Below are 18,818 nucleotides of genomic sequence, written 5' to 3' on the forward strand. Positions count from 1 at the left end.
AAGAAAATACTTAGAGGTTCTCCATCAGCAATTGAATTCCAAGAGACAGGAACTATAAGTCCTGGTATTACATGTAAGACGCATAAATTTTGGTAAAATAATGAAAGGGTTCCTGGGCTTGAGATAAAAGTCCTGGGGGCTCTTATTCCAGCTCTGCTTTTAACTAGCCATCCCTTTCCACTGGAGAATTGACTTCGCAGTGCCCTAAGTTTTCTCACCTGCAAAATGATGGCATCGACCCCAATCACATGTCACATCTCTTCCATCTCTCCCAGTCACATGAACTAATATCAAATTATTCTGTGACTCTGTGTCTTCTTATGTCCTTATCAACCTTTGCAAAAGGGAAAATTTTCAAGGATGGCAAAGCCTCAAAAGTCTTGTGAGGCTCAGGAGATCACAAGGTCACCTGAATATGAGAGTTCGGATCCTAAATGCAAATCACAAGACCACTCACATTCTATTGTGAGGTATGAGACTGTGGGAGTGAATTTTTCTTCCAACAGTTAATGTTTCCCTGACAAATTCCAGCACATCCTTCAAGCATCCTTTAGCATGATTTCCTGAATATCAGCCTTATTATTGTTGGGTTGGCCACTTGTAATTTTTATGTTTAGTTGCATAACTTCTTGTTCAAGACATTGAAGTAAGGAGACATTTTGGATGATGCTGAAGGATTCAAGTTGGTGGAACTAGATTTGATGCAGGAGGTGACTCAGACTGCTTTGGGGTTCCTAGGTGTGGAAGGTATAGTTTGTGGGCGGGGGGCTGAATTTATATTTCAATGCTCTGAGTTAATCTTAACATTATCAGTATCAAACTCCAAATCTGCTCCATTCTGTGCTCTTGTTATCTCAGGACACCTGGCTGATTTATTCTGCCTTGACAAGGGCTTTTGGGAAGCAACTGTAAAATTGCTTTCTTAGGACCTTTTTGTCCAAAGTGCCCTACAGAACTAGCAGAAGCACAGGCTACTTAGTAATTATTGTGAAATTGGGGAGCAATACAGAGCTTTTTCATATAGAAAGGGAAAAGCTTCCAAGAAAACAGGCTTCAATTCTGCAAAGGTCAGGGTAGCAAAAAGAGTCAATGTATTTTCTCTGTTCCATTGGCTATGCAATTTGGAAATCTTGAATAAATCTCCCCTTCCTAAGGCAACCACATCCAGTTCTAATTGCAGGCTTCAGAGGGACCTGAGATGCATTAGATTCAAAAGAATAATGTTGGAACAAGGTGCAATTTAAAAAGCAGAAGAAGAACAACAAGAAACACACCCAAAGACACAGGAAAACACACATATATGTAAATACACACACATAAACACACACATATACACACACACACAGAGGAATTGGCAAATATACATGTCATAAAAACATGACATCAAAGCTATATTAATTTGAACTTGTAGCATGAGAAAGGAAGGTGGATTTACATGTGTGTGTATGTGTGTCATCATACATGCACATACGTGAACAAATGTGATTAAATATATGTGTATATGCATATTAAATAGCCTTATAACTCTTGAGGTGAAACAATTGTGTTTTCCTGGAACAAGAAGCATACAGAAGCATCAGTTTTGTGTTTTTTAAATTAATGAGCTATCTGGGTCATTGTTGCTCATAGTTAACACCTCTGATATGGTTTCTCTCTGTGTCCTCACCCAAATCTCATCTGGAACTGTAATCTCCATAGTCCCCACATGTTGAGGGAAGGACTCGGTGGAAGATGACTGGATCATGGAGGTGGTTTCTCCCATGCTGTTCTCATGATAGTGAGTGAGTTCTCATGAGATCTGATGGTTTTATAAGTGTTTGACAGTTTCTCCTTCAAACGCTCCCTTTCTTTCCTGCCACCTTGTGAGGAAGGTATTTGCTTCTCCGTTGCCTTCTGCCATGATTGTAAGTTTCCGGAGGCCTCCCCAGCCATGTGGAACAGTGAGTCAATTAAACCTCTTTCCTTTATAAATTACCCAGTCTCAGGTATCTCTTTATAGCAATGTGAGAATGGACTAAGACACCCTCCCTGTGTATTGACACAAAGAAGAGTGATAGCAGTAGAATCAAGCACTGCAGAAATGAAAGGCTACTGCTTCTGCTAACATTGATTTTTCTTGCATTTCAATAACTATTGTGTTAGGAAATAGCAGACTGAGAATAGACCTGTCTCAAATGTACTTGCCTTCAACAGTAAACTGCATGGTGTAGTTTTTGTGATGATTTGAAAGAAAGGGTATAGCATTTTATCTGTGGAATTAACCATCACAAATGATTTTTAAAAAAATTTTCATGAAACTAGCAATACCATCAATTCCCTGTGCTTTTTGTCTACAACTGTAACAATTCAGTAGTAGTAGTCTCATTAATAACAGGAGTTCCTGTCTTCTGTTTTACATACATTTAATAAAGAAAAATGAAATTGATTCATGTTTTTGCATTGTAGCTAATTATTTTCAAACTTTGGACACAAGGAGGAACACATAAAGGAATGACTTTAATGGTGAAACAGTTTAGTGCCAACCACTTGGAAAAATCACAGCATTTTACAATCAACATTAAACACATTCTGTATGTTTTAGGTGTTTAGAGTTATATGTATAACCTTCAATATTTTAAATATTGCCAGTTGGAATTTTTATATTAGTTTACTAAAAATGCGTTCTTTTTTTTTCCTTTTTTACAGTCCAACTTAATTTCACCACTTCTATAAAACTTTCTTTTACATAAAAGGTAGCTTTTTCCGAATTCTGAAACAGCTATTTTAAAGAAATATATTATTTCATATGATTATATAAAGATACATTATTTCTTTGATATCTATTGAGGAAATCAATTGTCATCTCACCAGTGCTTTGTAATTCTTTAACATGAAATGGCATTTGTTTTGTAATTGAAGAACAAGGCCTAAAGTAGAAGAAAAACAAATGGCACAAATAACAACACAAATAACTATAGGAGTAATAACAAACAACATGACTGGAAGGTTTACTATGTGTCAGGCAGTTTAAAGCATCAATTAGGAGATTAATCATCACTAGGAGCTGGCCAGGTGCAGTGGCTTATGCCTGTAATCCCACTGCTTTGGGAGAGAAAGGAGGAAGGATCACTTGAGGCCAAGAGTTTGAGACCAGCCTGGGCAACATAGCAAGACCCTGCCTCGATAAAAAATAATAATAAAAAAAATCAGCTGTGCATGGTGGTGTGCTTCTGCAGTCCCAGCTACTTTGGGGGGCTGACATCATAGCAAGACCCCGTCTCGACAAAAAATAATAATAAAAAAATCAGCTGTGCATGGTGGTGTGCTTCTGCAGTCCCAGCTACTTTGCGGGGCTGATATGGGAGGATCGCTTGAGCTCAGGAAGTCGAGGCTGCAGTGAGCTCTGATTGTGCCACTGTGCTGTAGCCTGGTCAACAGAGCGAGACATTGTCTCTAAAAATAAAATAAATAAAAAATAAGAAATACATTATCACCGCAAGCTAATGAGGGAGAAATTTGGTTGGGCTGAACTTATAGATGAGAACGCTAAAGAGAGAAGAGGCGGTAAAACACCACCCAGGAATCCAGGTAGGATATGGATTTTGATATCTGGGTGCCAGCCTTGGGCAACATCCCCAGCCATCACATTGCCTCTTAACTGGATACTAAATCCACGAACAGCATTTCCCAGGTGGAATTAGGAGGGACTGACATCAGAGTTTGATTTTGGTAAAAACAAAAAACAAAAGTAAAACAAAAAACAAGGCTAGGAAGGAGAAAACGGATGCAGCCAAATCCATCATTTGCTTTTCCTGTTCTCTGAATCACTCCAAGAATGTCAGCATCTGATGGGTGTCAAAATCACACTTTTTGTACCTTTCACACTGTTTCCTTGTCTTGGGCTTTTCCTCATTATAATAGGACGTATTTGTGTCTCCCTTTTTTCCACACTAAGAACTCTGGCTTCCCCTATGTATAATGTGGTTAATCGTTTCCTTAAATACAGTCTAACTTCAAAACCGAATGGGATTCTTTTCCATGTTAGCTCAATGTTTGTTCTTTCCAATAATAGGATATTCTTTAATAAGTGAGCTCTTGGTCTAGGCCATTCGTTTATTTCTGCCCATATTGAAGAGAGTATAGATTGACTTTTTTTTTTTAAGAAATGTTGATGCTGTTTCTGGGTTAGGCAAACGTTTCCTATGGAGAGGAAACATGGTGATAATATTAAAATTAGTTCTGGCCAAGGATGATGGCTCACACCTGTAATCCCAGCAATTTAGAAGACGAAGGTGGGAGGATCGCTTGAGGCCAGGAGTTTGAGATCAGCCTAGGCAATATAGTGACACCTCATCTCTACAAATAATTTATTTTAAAAAATTAGCTAGGTTTGGTGGCATGTGCCTGTAGCTCTAGCTACTTGGGGGGCTGAGGCATGAGGACTGCTTGATCCCTGGAGGTCAAGGCTGCAGTCAACCGTGATCATGCCACTTGTGCTCCGGCCTGGGCCACAGATCGAGACCCTGTCTCAAAAACAAACAAAAAAAGTATTCATTGCCTAACTTTTTTCTTATTTTTCATTATGAAAAAGCCATTGGCCTTTTTTTTCCCAGCTTTAACATTTCATGCTTATTTCATATTATTTCATTAAGATTGATTTCTCAGTTTGAAACAGAGGTTTGCAATAGTCTGCTAAGACAAGCATGTGATTGTAATGGAGAAATTTCTTCCTTGTAAATTTCAACCAAGGGATACATAATAATATAGAATGAATGATAGGGCACTATTTCTATAAGACTATCCTTTACTTGAAGAAATTTTGACATCATAATAGGAAAATTACCACGATTTTATAGTGTTACAGATTATCTATCATTATGTGCTTTTTTTCTGAACAGAACAATTTGCGGGTTTAGCTGAAGGAAATCACAAGTTAGAATCACATGCATGTCTCAAAGAAAGTCATTTTTCAAAACTTCACAAACATATTCCCTGTGATCAGTTGTATTTATCAGAGATGTTCAGAGAATTTCTCCCAATCCACAGGCCCTTCATATAGAGCGACTTTAAAGCTTTAAAGTTCTTTTCAGACAAAAGATGCTCCCGGCTGGTGTGGTGGCTCAGGCCTGTAATAATAGCACTTTGGGAGGCCAGGGCAGGAGGATTGTTGAGGCCAGGAGTTGGAGACCAGCCTACACAACATAGTGAGAACTTGTTTCTACACAATAATAATAATAATTTTAAATTACCCAGGCATGGTAGTTCATCCCTGTAGTCCCAGTTACTCGGAAGGCTGAAGGGGGAGGATCACTTCAGTACAGTAGGTTGAGGCTGCAGTGAGCCATGATCAAACCGCTGCACTCCAGTCTAGGAGACAGAGCAAGACCCTGTCTCAAAAAAAAAAAAAAAAAAAAAAAAAAGACGCTGTCTCCTCTGGAATCTGAGCAAGGTTGTGAAACCAAAGGAAGTGACACTGTGTACATTCTGAGGCTGGATTGTAAATGAAGCCCAAGCATCTTCCTGGAGGTGCCTCATACATTCCATCTGAGAGCCGTTACTGAGCCAGCATCCATCCGCAGACATAGTAGTCATGAAACCTTCACTTCATTCTATTCCCCAGCCACAGAGTGACCTCCTTACCTTTGTAAATTCCAAACATCATGGGCAAAGACAGCCATACGCAATGAACCCTTTCAGTGTCCCTAAAGCACAGAATCGTTAGCATAATACAACGATTGCTGTTCTACAAGACTAAGTTAGGGGTCGATATGGTTTGGATATTTGACCCTCCAAAACTCATATTGAAATTTGATCCCCACGTTGCAGGTGGGACCCGGCGGGAGGTGTTTTGGTCATGGGGGTGGATTCCTCATGAATGGCTTGGTGCCCCTGGGAAGGAGTGAGTTCCTACTGTATAGTTCATCTGAGCATGGCACCCCTCTTCCTCTGTCTTTTCCTCCCTCACGTATGACCCTCCATTTCCCCTTTCACATTTGCCATTACTGGAAGCTTCCGGAGGTATTTACAAGAAGAAAAGGCTTCTTATACCGCCTGAAAAATCGTGAGTCAGGTAAACACCAGGCTTTATAAATTGATAAATTACCCAGGCTCAGGTATTTCTTTACAGCAAAGCAAAGCAGACTGAGACAGAGGTGATCTGTACACAAAAGTAGAACAGGAAAACACACACACACAGGACACAGACAAACACAGCTTTCAAATGAAAGCTAAGAAGATTAAATAAGGTTCCAGATATATGAGCAATTATTTCCAAGACTATTATTTTTATAGTAGTAGTACATTCCTAAAATAATCCTTTTCTTAATTCTTGATGTGTGTGTATCCATATTATCTACAAATATAGATAATATAAATGTGAATATATAGTAATATTGATATTATCTATAAATATAGATCTATTTTTATATTTATCTATTATATTTATATTATCTATTTATAGATATAAATAATAATAGTGATTTTTAATTAACCAGGCATGGTAGTTTACCCCTGTATTCCCAGTTATTTGGACTGTAATTATATTATCTATAATATAAATATTATAGATAATATATGTTCTCTATAATAGAGAATATAAATATAATATTCATATTATATATGATATTAAATATATATTTATATAGTGTATAAAATAATATTTATATATTATAAATATAATTATAACTGTTATATATTATAAATATAAATATGATATTTATAATATATATTTATATTGTAGATAATATAAATGCTATATAGGACTGTCTAGGACTGCTTGAAAATGAACAGTCCTTGATAGCATTTACATCTAAGCTACCAAGTGGGTAAATGCAGTGTTTTAAAAGGAGTAGAAGCTGGGCAAGGTGGCTCACGCTTGTAATCCCAGCACTTTGGGAGGCTGAGGCAGGCAGTTCACTTGACGCCAGGAGTTCAGCACCAGCCTGGCCAACATGACAAAACCCCATATCTACTAAAAATACAAAAATTAGCCGGGCATGTGGCACATGCCTGTAATCTCAGCTACTCTGGAGGCTGAAGCACAAGAATCAGTTGAACCCGGGAGGCAGAGGCTTCAGTGAGTGGAGATCGTGCCACTGTGCTCCAGCCTGGACAACAGAGTGATACTCTGTCTCAAAATAAATAAATAAATAAATAAATAAATAAATTAATTAATTAAATTAAAAATAAAAGGAGTAGGAGTTTTATACGTGTGTGTCTGTGTGTGTGTCTGTATACATATAAATGGTTTCAATTTATGCCATTCAAGTTTTGTAGTTGGTAAGTAAAATAACACTTCTCACAGCTTTAAAGCTTTTCCTGGGGTGACATGATTATGCAAGTATGATGCTGAGGTGCCGATTTTATAAGAAGGTTTGCACCTTCACAAATGACATATTCTGGCAAGGAACTTTTCAAGCATAAGAAACATTTTTTACTGACAAGTATGAGGGAAATTAAATTTAAAAGTAGGTACTATCTATCTTGTGTCAGCATTCAACAAAGCAAAATGAGATTGTCACTGCGTTGTTCTCATATTTCCACAAAGCTTTCCCATTTCTTCTGGGAATCAAGCTGAGCGCCTGGTGAAATAGCCACATTTAATTAGAAAATAAAAGTAAATATATGTCATTGTCAAATTTCATTTTGACTCAATCACTCAATTAAAATAAAACCAAATACTAGGCCAGGCGCAGTGGCTCACACCTGTAATCCCAGCACTTTGGGAGGCCGAGGTGGGTGGATCATTTGAGGTTAGGAGTTTGAGACCAGCCTGGCCAACATGGTGAGACCCCGTCTCTACTAAAAATACAAAAATTAGCTGGGCGTGGTGGCAGGTGCCTGTAATCCCAGCTACTCAGGAGGCTGAGGCAGGAGAATTGCTTGAACCCGGGAGGTGGAGGTTGCAGTGAGCCGAGATCGTGCCACTACACTCCAGCCTGGGTGACAGAGCGAGACTCTGTCTGAAACAAACTAACAAACACACCCAAATACTAAATTAAGGTGGGTGATGGGAACTCCAGTCCCTTGGTCTTAAAACAAACAAACAAAGCAAGCCTAATTCCCCTTAATGGGGAAAATCTGAAAGATCAATCAACATAGGCCATTAAATTCCATTCCACCAGAAATCAAAGCCACGAAAAATTAAAACAAAGAAATGGAATTTCACAGCCATTAGCTTAGCAAAAATTCAAATGTCTGTGGTATTCATTGTTGGGGAATTGTAGCAAAAGGGAATCTGTACCCAATTTTGGAAAAGCCTTTTGGTATTGTCTAATGAAATGGAAAGCCTCCAATCGCATATGTTACTCAACAATACCTTGGAGAAGGCAGGACACGTTTAATTACTAGGATTTTGGGGACAGACAGGCTGGGTTTGATCTCAGCCTTTTTTCCTGCTAGCCGTGTGATTTGAGCAATTTAGTAGCTAGGCTTTAGATTTTCATTTTATGAATTAGGGCAATTAGAGTTTTGTTGAAGGCAAATAAGTTTAATATCTATAAAGAGCACTAAAAAAATACTCCCAAAGAATAGCTCACATATATACACAAAGAAGCATTGATAACTTTGTTTCTTGCCGTATTGTTTGTAAAAGAGGAAAAGTGGAAATGATCAAGCAAAAAGGGAGTAATTAAGTGTTAATAACTCCTAGTGTATGCATACCAGCTATATTACAGTTACACAAATTGGCTCAACCTATGCATAACTGAAAGGATAATAAAATAATTTACAAAAAGATTATACAATAATGTACTTCTAATGTAAATTTTAAAAATATTCACTAGGTATTGTTTAGTGATACATGTATTTTTAGTGACAATATAAAAAGGTACTTTGGAAGACATCGTGAGAATATAATTAATTGATACACAACTTGGGCATTTGTCCTCAATGGCTTTCTCTCTCATAAGTTTTTGTGAATTGGTTTCAATTTGCAATGGAGTGCCCTAGAAGGCAAATAGAATAGAGTGAATTATAAACATAGTGTGCTTGATATTCTTAATTGGGAAGAAAATACTTAAAAGATGTGCACTGTTACAGTAGTTAATATGTGTGTGTTTATGTGTGTGTGTATATATGTAAAACAAATGTCATATGCATTTACATACATTTATATATACATTTTATATCAATATATACATGTGCACTGTTACAGTAAATTAGCATGTTGTATATATGTGTGTATATATATAAATAAAACAAATGTCATATACATTTATATACAATTTTATATACATTTTATATCAATATGTACGTGTGCACTATTATAGTAATCAGTATGTGTGTATATATAAATAAAAAATATCATATACATTTATATACATTTTTTACATCAATATTATACATTTTAATAAACATTTAACATATACAGTTGACCCTTGAACAAAATAGAGATCAGAGATGCCTCCTTAACCTAGAATTTTTAAAAGATGAAATTTACATTAGTTCTTTTTATTAAATAAAATGAATTTTTGGTAAAGTTAAGGTTTGTTTGATGACAATCACCTCCCTATAGCTGCCAAGGTGGTGGTGGTTTGTTGCATTCAACAAACTTCACTTGGTAAACTTCAACTTTACCAATAATCATTTCATGTAATAAAAAGCACTAAAGCAAATGAATATATACATTTATATGTAAGTGTACATGACATTTATTTTATATACACACAGACACACACGTATACACACACACATATATATACACACACACATACTAATTACTGTAACAGTGCACATCTTTTAAATATTTTCCAAAGTAAGAACATCAGGCAAACGACATTTAAAATTCATTGCATTCTGTTTGGCTTCTAGAGCACTCCACTGCAAATTGGAATTTGTTCACATAAATTGAGTAAACATCCTATGACAGAGGAAGCCCTTGGGACAAATGCCTGTGTTGTGTATCAATTAATGACATAAAAATAATCTAGTGTATCTCCTTTTTAGATGGCAGTTCTGTAAGATGTGTCTGTGTAGCTGGTGGTTTAGAAACTGTCTAAACAGAACTACCTGAATGCTCATATTATAATCATTCAGTCAGAATATTGTGTCTATTTTTTGTGGCTTGAAATGTTGAAACATAGAGAAGAAATGCAAATAACAAAAAAATTTAAGAGTGTAACAAAATTAATTTTACCAAACACAATGAGGTATATATATAAAGATATAATTTAAATATAAATGTGTATGTGTGTGTGTGTATATGCATATACGGTTGACTCTTGAACAACATGGGTTTGTACTGTGTGAGTCACTTATATTTGGTTTTTTTCCCACCTCTGCCACCATTGAGAAAGCAAGACCAACCCCTCCCCCTCCTCTTCTTCGGCCCACTCAACGTGAAGATGATGGGGATGAAGGCCTTTGGGATGATCCACTTCCACATTGTGAATAATAAGCATATTTTCTCTTCCTTAGGATTTTCTTAAAGACGTTTTCTTTTCTACAGCTTACTTTATTGTAAGAATACCGTATATAATACATATAATGTACAAAATGTGTGTTAATTGACCATTCACGTTGTCAGTAAGGCTTCCAGTCAACTGTAGGCTATTAATAGTTAAGTTTTGGGGGAGTCAAAGTTATACATGGATTTTCAACTACATGTGGGGGTGGGACGGCGAGTTGTTCCTTACCTCTGTGTTGTTCAAGGGTCAACTGTATATGTTAAATGTTTATATAAATGTATGTATTGATATAAAAATGTATATATAAATGTTCACAAACATATAAAATATGCACAGATCCAAGTTATAGATATGTACCATATATGTGTGTATATATATATATATATATATATATACACATCAATACAAGTTTATGTACAAATGCTCCTTAACTTATGATGGGGTTATATCCCAATAAACCCATAGCAACTTGAATTTGAAAATAGTAATTTCATAGTAATTTGAAAATGCATTGAATATGCCTAACCTACCAAACATCATAGCTTAGCCCAGCCTCCCTTAAACATGCTCAGAGCACTTACATAGCCTATTGGGGAGCAAACTCCTCTGGCAACACAGAACACTGTAGAGTGTTGGCTGTGAACCTTTGTGATTGCAGGGCTGAGCGGGAGCTGGCTCCCTGCTGCTGTCCAGCCTGGTAAGAGAGGAAAACAGCACTTTCCACTGCATGCGTATTGTTCTCACACCACCGTGAAGTCCAGAAATTGTAAATGGGACCATCCTAAGTCAAAGACCATCTGTATATCAATTTATATGTATACAAGTTTTTATGTAAATATATAAATGTATGTGTACGTATATACAAGTGTATATATAAATATGTATGTGTACATGTATACAAGTTTATATATAAATAAATGTAATTATATACGATTGATAGGGTTTGGCTCTGTGTCCCCACCCAAATCTCATCTGGAATTGTAATCCCCATGTGTCCAGGGAGGGGCCTGGTGAGAAATGATTGGATCCTAGGGGTGGATTTCCCCATTGCTGTTCTCGTGATAGTGAGTGAGTTCTCATGAGATCTGATGGTTTAAAAGTGTGGCACTTCCTTGCTCTCTCTCCCTTCCGCTGCCATGAGAAGACGTGCCTTGCTTCCCCTTCGCCTTCTGCCATGATTGTAAGTTTCTTGAGGCCTCCCCAGCCATGCGGAACTTTGAGTCATTAAACCTCTTTCTTTTATAAAGTACCCAGTCTCAGGTATCTTTTTATAGTAGTGTGAAAATGGACTAATGCAGTGATATATAAGTATACTATATATATTATTATATACATATATACAATAATTTTACTAAACAAAACCAGGTACATATATAAAGATGTAAGATATTTTATTTTATTTATTTATTTGAGACAAGGTCTTGCTCTGTGGTCTAGGCTATAGTGCAGTGGCATGATCTGGGCGCCCTGCAGCCTAGACCTCTGGGGCTTAAGCAATTCTCCACCTCAGCCTCTGTCTTGAGGAGCTGGGACCACAAGCTTCCACGCCTGGATAATTTTTGTATTTTTGGTAGTGATGGGGTTTTGCCACTTTGCACAGGCTGGTCTCGAACTCCTGAGTTCCAGCAATCCGTCCGCCTCAGCCTCCCAAAGTGCTGAGATTTACAAGCATGAGTTGCCATGCCCAGCCTAAAGATGTAATTTAAATATGGAGGTGGATATTCACTTATATACTATATAAAAGTGTATATAAGTATATGTAAATATGCAAAATATACTTAAACTTTATATATACTAATTTATATATAAACATATAAATTTATATATGTACATAACTTTAACACATATATGTGTGTTTTTACACTTTTTTCCAATATTTCCCCACTTTATTAAGGTTGACCACCATGATATTTATGTATCTAAACATTTTTTACAAGTTTTCAGTGATGTTTAGATTCTGAATTATTTTTCCATAATTAAGTTAATTTAGGGAAATTTGTTTGTCTTTATAGAGAACAGTTATCTTTAGGACACAGATAGGAACAAGTATAATTTGCAAATATTACAAAGATGATTTCCAAATCTCAGCTGACCTCTTTCCCAATTGCAAGCACTCATTTAGTCTTTAGTGACAAGAGAAAACAAAAACAACCACCTACACTTGTCTGTGTGAGATTCTGGTGGCTTAGAAATCCCTGAAAAAGCAGTAAACTGTGATTATTGAAAAGCTGAGAACACTGGCAAGGCTTAAGTGCAAAGCATTTAACAGAAGGCCACAAGAATCGTTTTCCTAACAGGAGCTAGGAACTATAAATGTCATTTAGGAATGCATTGAAATGCTGTTGCCTAGTGTGAGTGTTGCACAGAAACTCCTGGTCATTTCTTCTGGATCTATTATTTTGGGTAAGCTTCCAGTATCATAGCATGGCCCTGCCCTCCAGCTGCACAGGCAGCCGCTAAGCCATACTGGCCTCCTTCCTTCCGTAATCTGTTGGCAGCTGCCACGACCAGCCCGCAGCCAGTAGCTCCAAATGGGTATCCCAGGGACAGAGATCCACCCCAGTTATTAAACTTCTCCAAAGGACACAATCTAATCTTGGTTTTTCTACCCATGTAATTTTGTGCAAACCAATCAGAATCCATGGTTTTAAAATTTGCTAAAATCTTACCTGAGAAAGCTTCGTGAAACTCAAAAGCATCAATATCACTCATGGTTAATCCTGCCTTTTCTAGAACTTTTGGAGTCGCATATGTTGGTCTGAGTAATAGTTGATCTTTTAGATTGTGAGACACGTACATAAGATCCCTCAAACACTCCTTCGGCTTATAACCCATTGCCAGAGCCTTTTCCTCTGCCATAATCAACATGGCAGATGCGCCATCAGTCAAGAAAGAAGAATTTGCAGCTGTCACTGTGCCGTAGGGCTTGATGAATGCAGGTTTTAGTTTAGCCATCTGCTCCAGTGAAGAAGGACGGATGCCGTTATGTTTGGTAACTGTATCTTTTCCTGGTACTTTGAAGGGTATGACATCAGAAAGGAGTCCTTCATCCTGTGCCTTCTTGGCCAGACTGGGAGAGCGCAGTGCATATTCATCCTGTTCCAGTCGAGAAACAGTCAATTGGTCTGCAGAGTGGCCCGTGGTCTCACTGTTGGAGAACTCAGAAACGGCAGGAGCTCAGGTGCTAGGAAATTCAATCAGAATTTAGAGATTGAAGACAGTCACTGGCCCACAAATTTGGCCTTACTTAGATCAAGCATCAGTTTTCTCATTTTCCTTGACTGACGAATAGGGACTGGGACATCAACTCGACACCACCTGCCATGATCACATCACACTGGCCAGAAGGAATCAAACCAACACCTGTGGTCATGGCTTGGTTGGGAGAGATACAAGCCATGGTGACAGTGTGAGCAGGAGTCTTGCCAGAGAAGGCAGCTCCAAGGGCAGCCTCTTTAGCCACATTGCTTGTTTTCACTTCCTGAATAACTGTGCCAAAGATGATATAATCAACTACTTCCTTGGGGACACTGGGCTGATGCAACAAACCCGTAAGCGTTGCTCTAGCCAAATCATGTGGTATCAGGTCTTTATATGAAGTGCCTGACAGCAAAAATGGAGTGCGAACACCATCCACCACCACAACATTCCTTATATTGGGTTTGGCTAATGTCTTCTTCGTTTTGGTCTGGATGGCTGGGCAGCTCGCAGCTGGGAGGAACAGCTCAGAGGTCTTATGGAAAATCTGAGGGCCCATTTTGATGCAGTGAGAAGATTTTTAAAAGTGTAAGTCAAGACGGTAGTCATTCTGGAATCTTAGCTGATGTCCGCGTGGACTCCTACTCTGAGCAAGGCTCAGACCCTGTGACTTTACATTTTAAGTTTACATTTCAAAATTGGCCTAGTCATTTTGTTAGCAGCACTTATGTATATTTCTGTTTTATTGAACTTATTAAGGTTACAGCATCTTCGCACTGAAAACAATAATGCCTAAAACTTCAAAAAAAGAAACATATGGACAGCCTCCTCTATGCATCCACAGTATATTAAAAGTTGATTTATGGGCACTTTGGAAATGTCAGTGTCTGATTGAAACTTTCCAGCAAGGGTTGGAGTTCTTGCTCTACTGCAGATTTTTTCCTTATTTCTGTAACAGTCCTTCATTAATCCCGTTCCCTCATGATCATCTCAGCTTATTGTTCAGGAAGCTGCCCTGACGAGCCTCTCTTGCACAAGATGGATACTGCTTAGCTAAAACCCATGGGGCAACACCAACGATATTATAGAGAAATTCTGGCTAAACTAGAGACTTTCCCTGGGCACCAGAAACTAGAGACTTTCCCTGGGCACCAGAAATCTTTAGGAAAGAAGTAACTGGCAGGTACCGCCAGAGAAATGTTGGGTAATCCTGTTGGGAAATCAAAACATCATTTCTTCATTGACCCTTTCATGAGGTCTGAATTCCTAAAGAAAAAAAAAAAAAAACAGTTGATGCTGTCACTGGTGAGTTTTACACACCCATATGTTTTACTCTTCCCCTTAGCAAAAGCAAAACTACACTAGGCGTAGAGATTTACAATCCTGAATCTCAATCTCTGTATGCAGTATTCCTATCACACTGCAATATTTCTATAGAACTAAAATGACAGAAGCACAAAGTGTCTAGATTCTGAAGCTGGAGGGCATGAAACATTCATGCCACTGGCCATAGCTATGAGTGACTTTCTCAAGTCTTTTTTAAGAGAAACAATTCTCTGAAAGTTATAACCCCACAGCTACTAGAAACAGAAATTCTATATCACTAGACTGCTGGTATTTTTCCTATACTTTGCCCAAAGAGCAGCATGAAGACAGACTAAATGATCCATATTGGAACTACCTGAGTTAATCCCTTCACCTGTGACTCCCAAACACCGAAAATATTGCCATAAATATGATACCTACAATTACTGTTCAGCATCATGCAAATGCCCGGTTAGCCTGAAACTCAGAAATGTTTAAACAAAAATCATAAGGTTGTAGGAGATTTTCCCCTCATGTTGTTTGAATCGCTAAGAAGTCTTACAGTGGACTTCTTACCTTAGCACATCCATGGACTAACCATGGCCCATGGGCCAAATCCGGCTCACCACTTGTTTTTATAAATAAAGTTTTATCGGAAAACAGTCACACCCATTCATTTATGTATTGTGTGTGCCTGCTTTTTTGCTACAATGGCAGAGTTGAGTTACTGCAACAGAGTTTATATAACTCATAGAGCTGAAAATATTTACTATTTGACTCTTTCCAGAAAAAGTTGGCCAATTTCATAGCACTGTTAACAGTACTAAAATATAAAGCTGTTTTTCCCCTTTTCTTCTACTCTTTCTCAACTTGTCATGTCTTTAAAAAATAAATTTCTTTTTGATGTCTTTCTAAGTAAGGAAAAATTAAAATATTTAGTCACTGGCATAGTTTTCCGTTTTTATCTTTATATTGTGCAATGCCAATTTTGAACTCCAATATCTGAGCAGTTAACATGTATTCAGAAATCACTGAAATTACACAAGCTGTTATTTTGTAGCACATGCATAAGTATCTACTGCATTCTTAGCACAACACGGGAAGTGTGCTACACAAAATGAACCCAGCTGATTTTATTTCACTTCTTGATATGGACATACTCTAGCAACACTGTACCTTCAGCTCACTGATGATAAGGAAGTCATGCAATGAAGAGGAGCCACAGGTTGTCATCTCATCCCATCCTTTCTATGGCATCATTTTCAGCATAAGTGGTTGCCCGAAGTGTCAAGAAGAATAGGAGATAGGATAGAGTTTTTGTTTGTTCTTGGATTTTTTTTAGAATGTCATTGCCACTTTTCTATATTTGAAGCAAGTTCTAACTTGGACACAAAGCATGGCCTCTCTGGGCTGCAAGAGCACTCACTTTGTCGTAGAAGTAACAGCCTCCCTTTGTGCACACTGCGAATCTCACCGAATTCCCCCTATGGCCAGTCCAGCAGAATTCTGTGCTCAAGGGGCTTCATGAGCGTTGTACGCTATTGGGTAGCAAAGAACAGTGGCAGAACTGCATACGGTGCATATCTCCTCTGACCACGTGCATGCATGCCTCTTCGTCCATTGCACTCCAGGTACAAAACAAAAATGCAAAGACTAACTCTTTCAGAATTTCAAGACAGCAGTAGCAGACCTCTAAACCTAGCATGGGGCACTTCTGACTCCAGGACCCTTTGCAATTGCTTGGGGCCATACACCTGTGAAGGAGGCCCTGAGTTAGGGAATGGAAAAGTAAATGAATGCTACTCGATTTCTGTTTTCAACCAATGCTTTCCTTACTCATGAAAGGAGACAACTATACTGATTTCATGCTGTTTTCTAGCACTACTCTATTGTTAGAGAACACATTCTTAAGTTTTGCTTGATTTTGAATGTTATGTAAAAGAATCATACAGTTTGTAGTGTCTTCCTTGGGTTCTTTCCTTGAACATGATATTTTTCAGAGATTCACCCATATTGATTCATATTCATGAAACCTAGGGATCTTCATTGCAGTGTAGTATTTCTGCGTAATTGATTTAACACAAACGATTATTCATTCTCTTTTTGATAAGCATGTATATGTTCTGAGTTTTTTTCAGGATTTTAAGCTCCTTTGAATTTCAGTTTTCTGAGAGTTCTGTGCAGGAAAATTTGTAATATTTTATTGATTTTTTGGCATCTATAGAAAAGTGAATATATTGAGATGATTGTTTGTATATTAATAGGGGTGAATTATATTTTAAAAATACTCAAGCACTAAGAAAACTATTGTACATTCCTGAAATGAACTTCAATTGGTCATGATGCATATGACATTTTCTAGCTCCTTCAAAAGAAGGCGTTAGAAACATGCCTATAGGTGTTTCATGGTCTAAGGAGTTCCTGAGTATATATGACATATGCATTCAAGTAGGATTCTTCATTTAGTGTTCAGTTTTAGAATAGACATTGTAAAGTGACAGCAAACTATTCTGAAAGCATGGTGAGAATTTATAATCCAAGCAGATATGAGAGAAGGTTCACATCGATCCACGCCTCAACGTCGCTCAGTGTTTTGGCCAACGATATGGGTAAGAAATAATGCCTCATCGTTAATGAAATTTATGTTTATTTTTTATGAATGAACTTTAAAGATTTCATATTTTTATAAGACCTAAATGATAACTTTTCTCTAAACCACCTGTTTAAAATATTCTCAATATTTATACTGTACTATATGTATGTGTGTTCGTGTGTATGTTATTGATATATTTGTTGGTAAAATATATTGAAAATATGTTCTCCAAATTGGATGCCTCAGCTGTCAGTCTACTTAAACATTGGATGTACAGGATTTTTAACTTTAATGTGGTTGAATAAATCAAACTTTACATTTTTGGTTATAGTTTTTCATATATATATATTTTTTTAAGACAGAATCTCACTCTGTGTCACAGGCTGCAGTTCAGTGGCCTGATCTCGGCTCACTGCAACCTCCACCTCCCAGGTTCAAGCGACTCTCCTGCCTTAGCCTCCTGAGTAGCTGGGGTTACAGGCGCATGCCACCAGGCCTGGCTAATTTTTGCATTTTTAGTGGAGACGGGGTTTTGACATGTTGGCCAGGCTAGTCTCGAACTCCTGGCCTCAGGTGATCTGCCTGCCTTAGCCTCCCAAAGTGTTGGGATTATAGGTGTGAACCATTGCGCCTGACCCAGTTTTTGATATACTTAATCATCCAGTGTTATAAAGATATTTTCAAGCACTTTGAAATTTTTGATGTTTTTGATGCTCCTGAGTTTTAAAGTTCTAATATTTGGCTTCAAGCTCTAAGCGAACCTGTAATTTTTTAAATTTAATTATTTATTTAAAGTTTATCATTTGTACAAGGATGCTTTACCAAAAGGTTTACCTTTCTTCATTCATGAATGAATGAATAAATTATGTATCCATAAATATCTGTTTGGGTTCACTCTTTGTTTTTGGTGATAAGTAAACCTATCCTAGCATCAATATTTTGCTCTTCTAAGATTTAGTAATAAGGCATGAAATCTCATGGAACACATCTCCCACCTTCAGCATTTCCAGAAATGTTTTCTTGGCATATGTCAGGCAATTGTCTGTCTATGTAAATTTTTTAATTAGCTTATCGATTTCTACAAAACATCCTTTTGGCAATTTTATTTAAATTTCATTGAATTAGTAGGTTAATTATGAGAAAATTGACATCATTATTTATTGAGTCTAATTATATTTTGTCAAGTAAATTTATTTGTTGCCTTTATAAATTATATGTTAATCTACATTTTCTAAATGATATTACTATTGAAGGAAAGGAAATTGATTTTTAAATTTGATATTGTATCCAACAACACTATTAAATACTCATATTGATTTGACCAATTATCAGTATAT

General features: G+C 37.3%; 1 pseudogene; it reads right to left on the reverse strand.

The window, feature by feature from the left end:
- Positions 1-12,779: 12,779 nt before the first annotated feature.
- LOC100436508 (trifunctional enzyme subunit beta, mitochondrial-like) lies at positions 12,780-14,142 on the reverse strand (annotated as a pseudogene).
- Between the last annotated feature and the right edge of the window lie 4,676 nt (positions 14,143-18,818).

Source organism: Pongo abelii, chromosome X (assembly GCF_028885655.2).
Source record: "Pongo abelii isolate AG06213 chromosome X, NHGRI_mPonAbe1-v2.0_pri, whole genome shotgun sequence".
NCBI classification, from domain to species: domain Eukaryota; kingdom Metazoa; phylum Chordata; class Mammalia; order Primates; family Hominidae; genus Pongo; species Pongo abelii.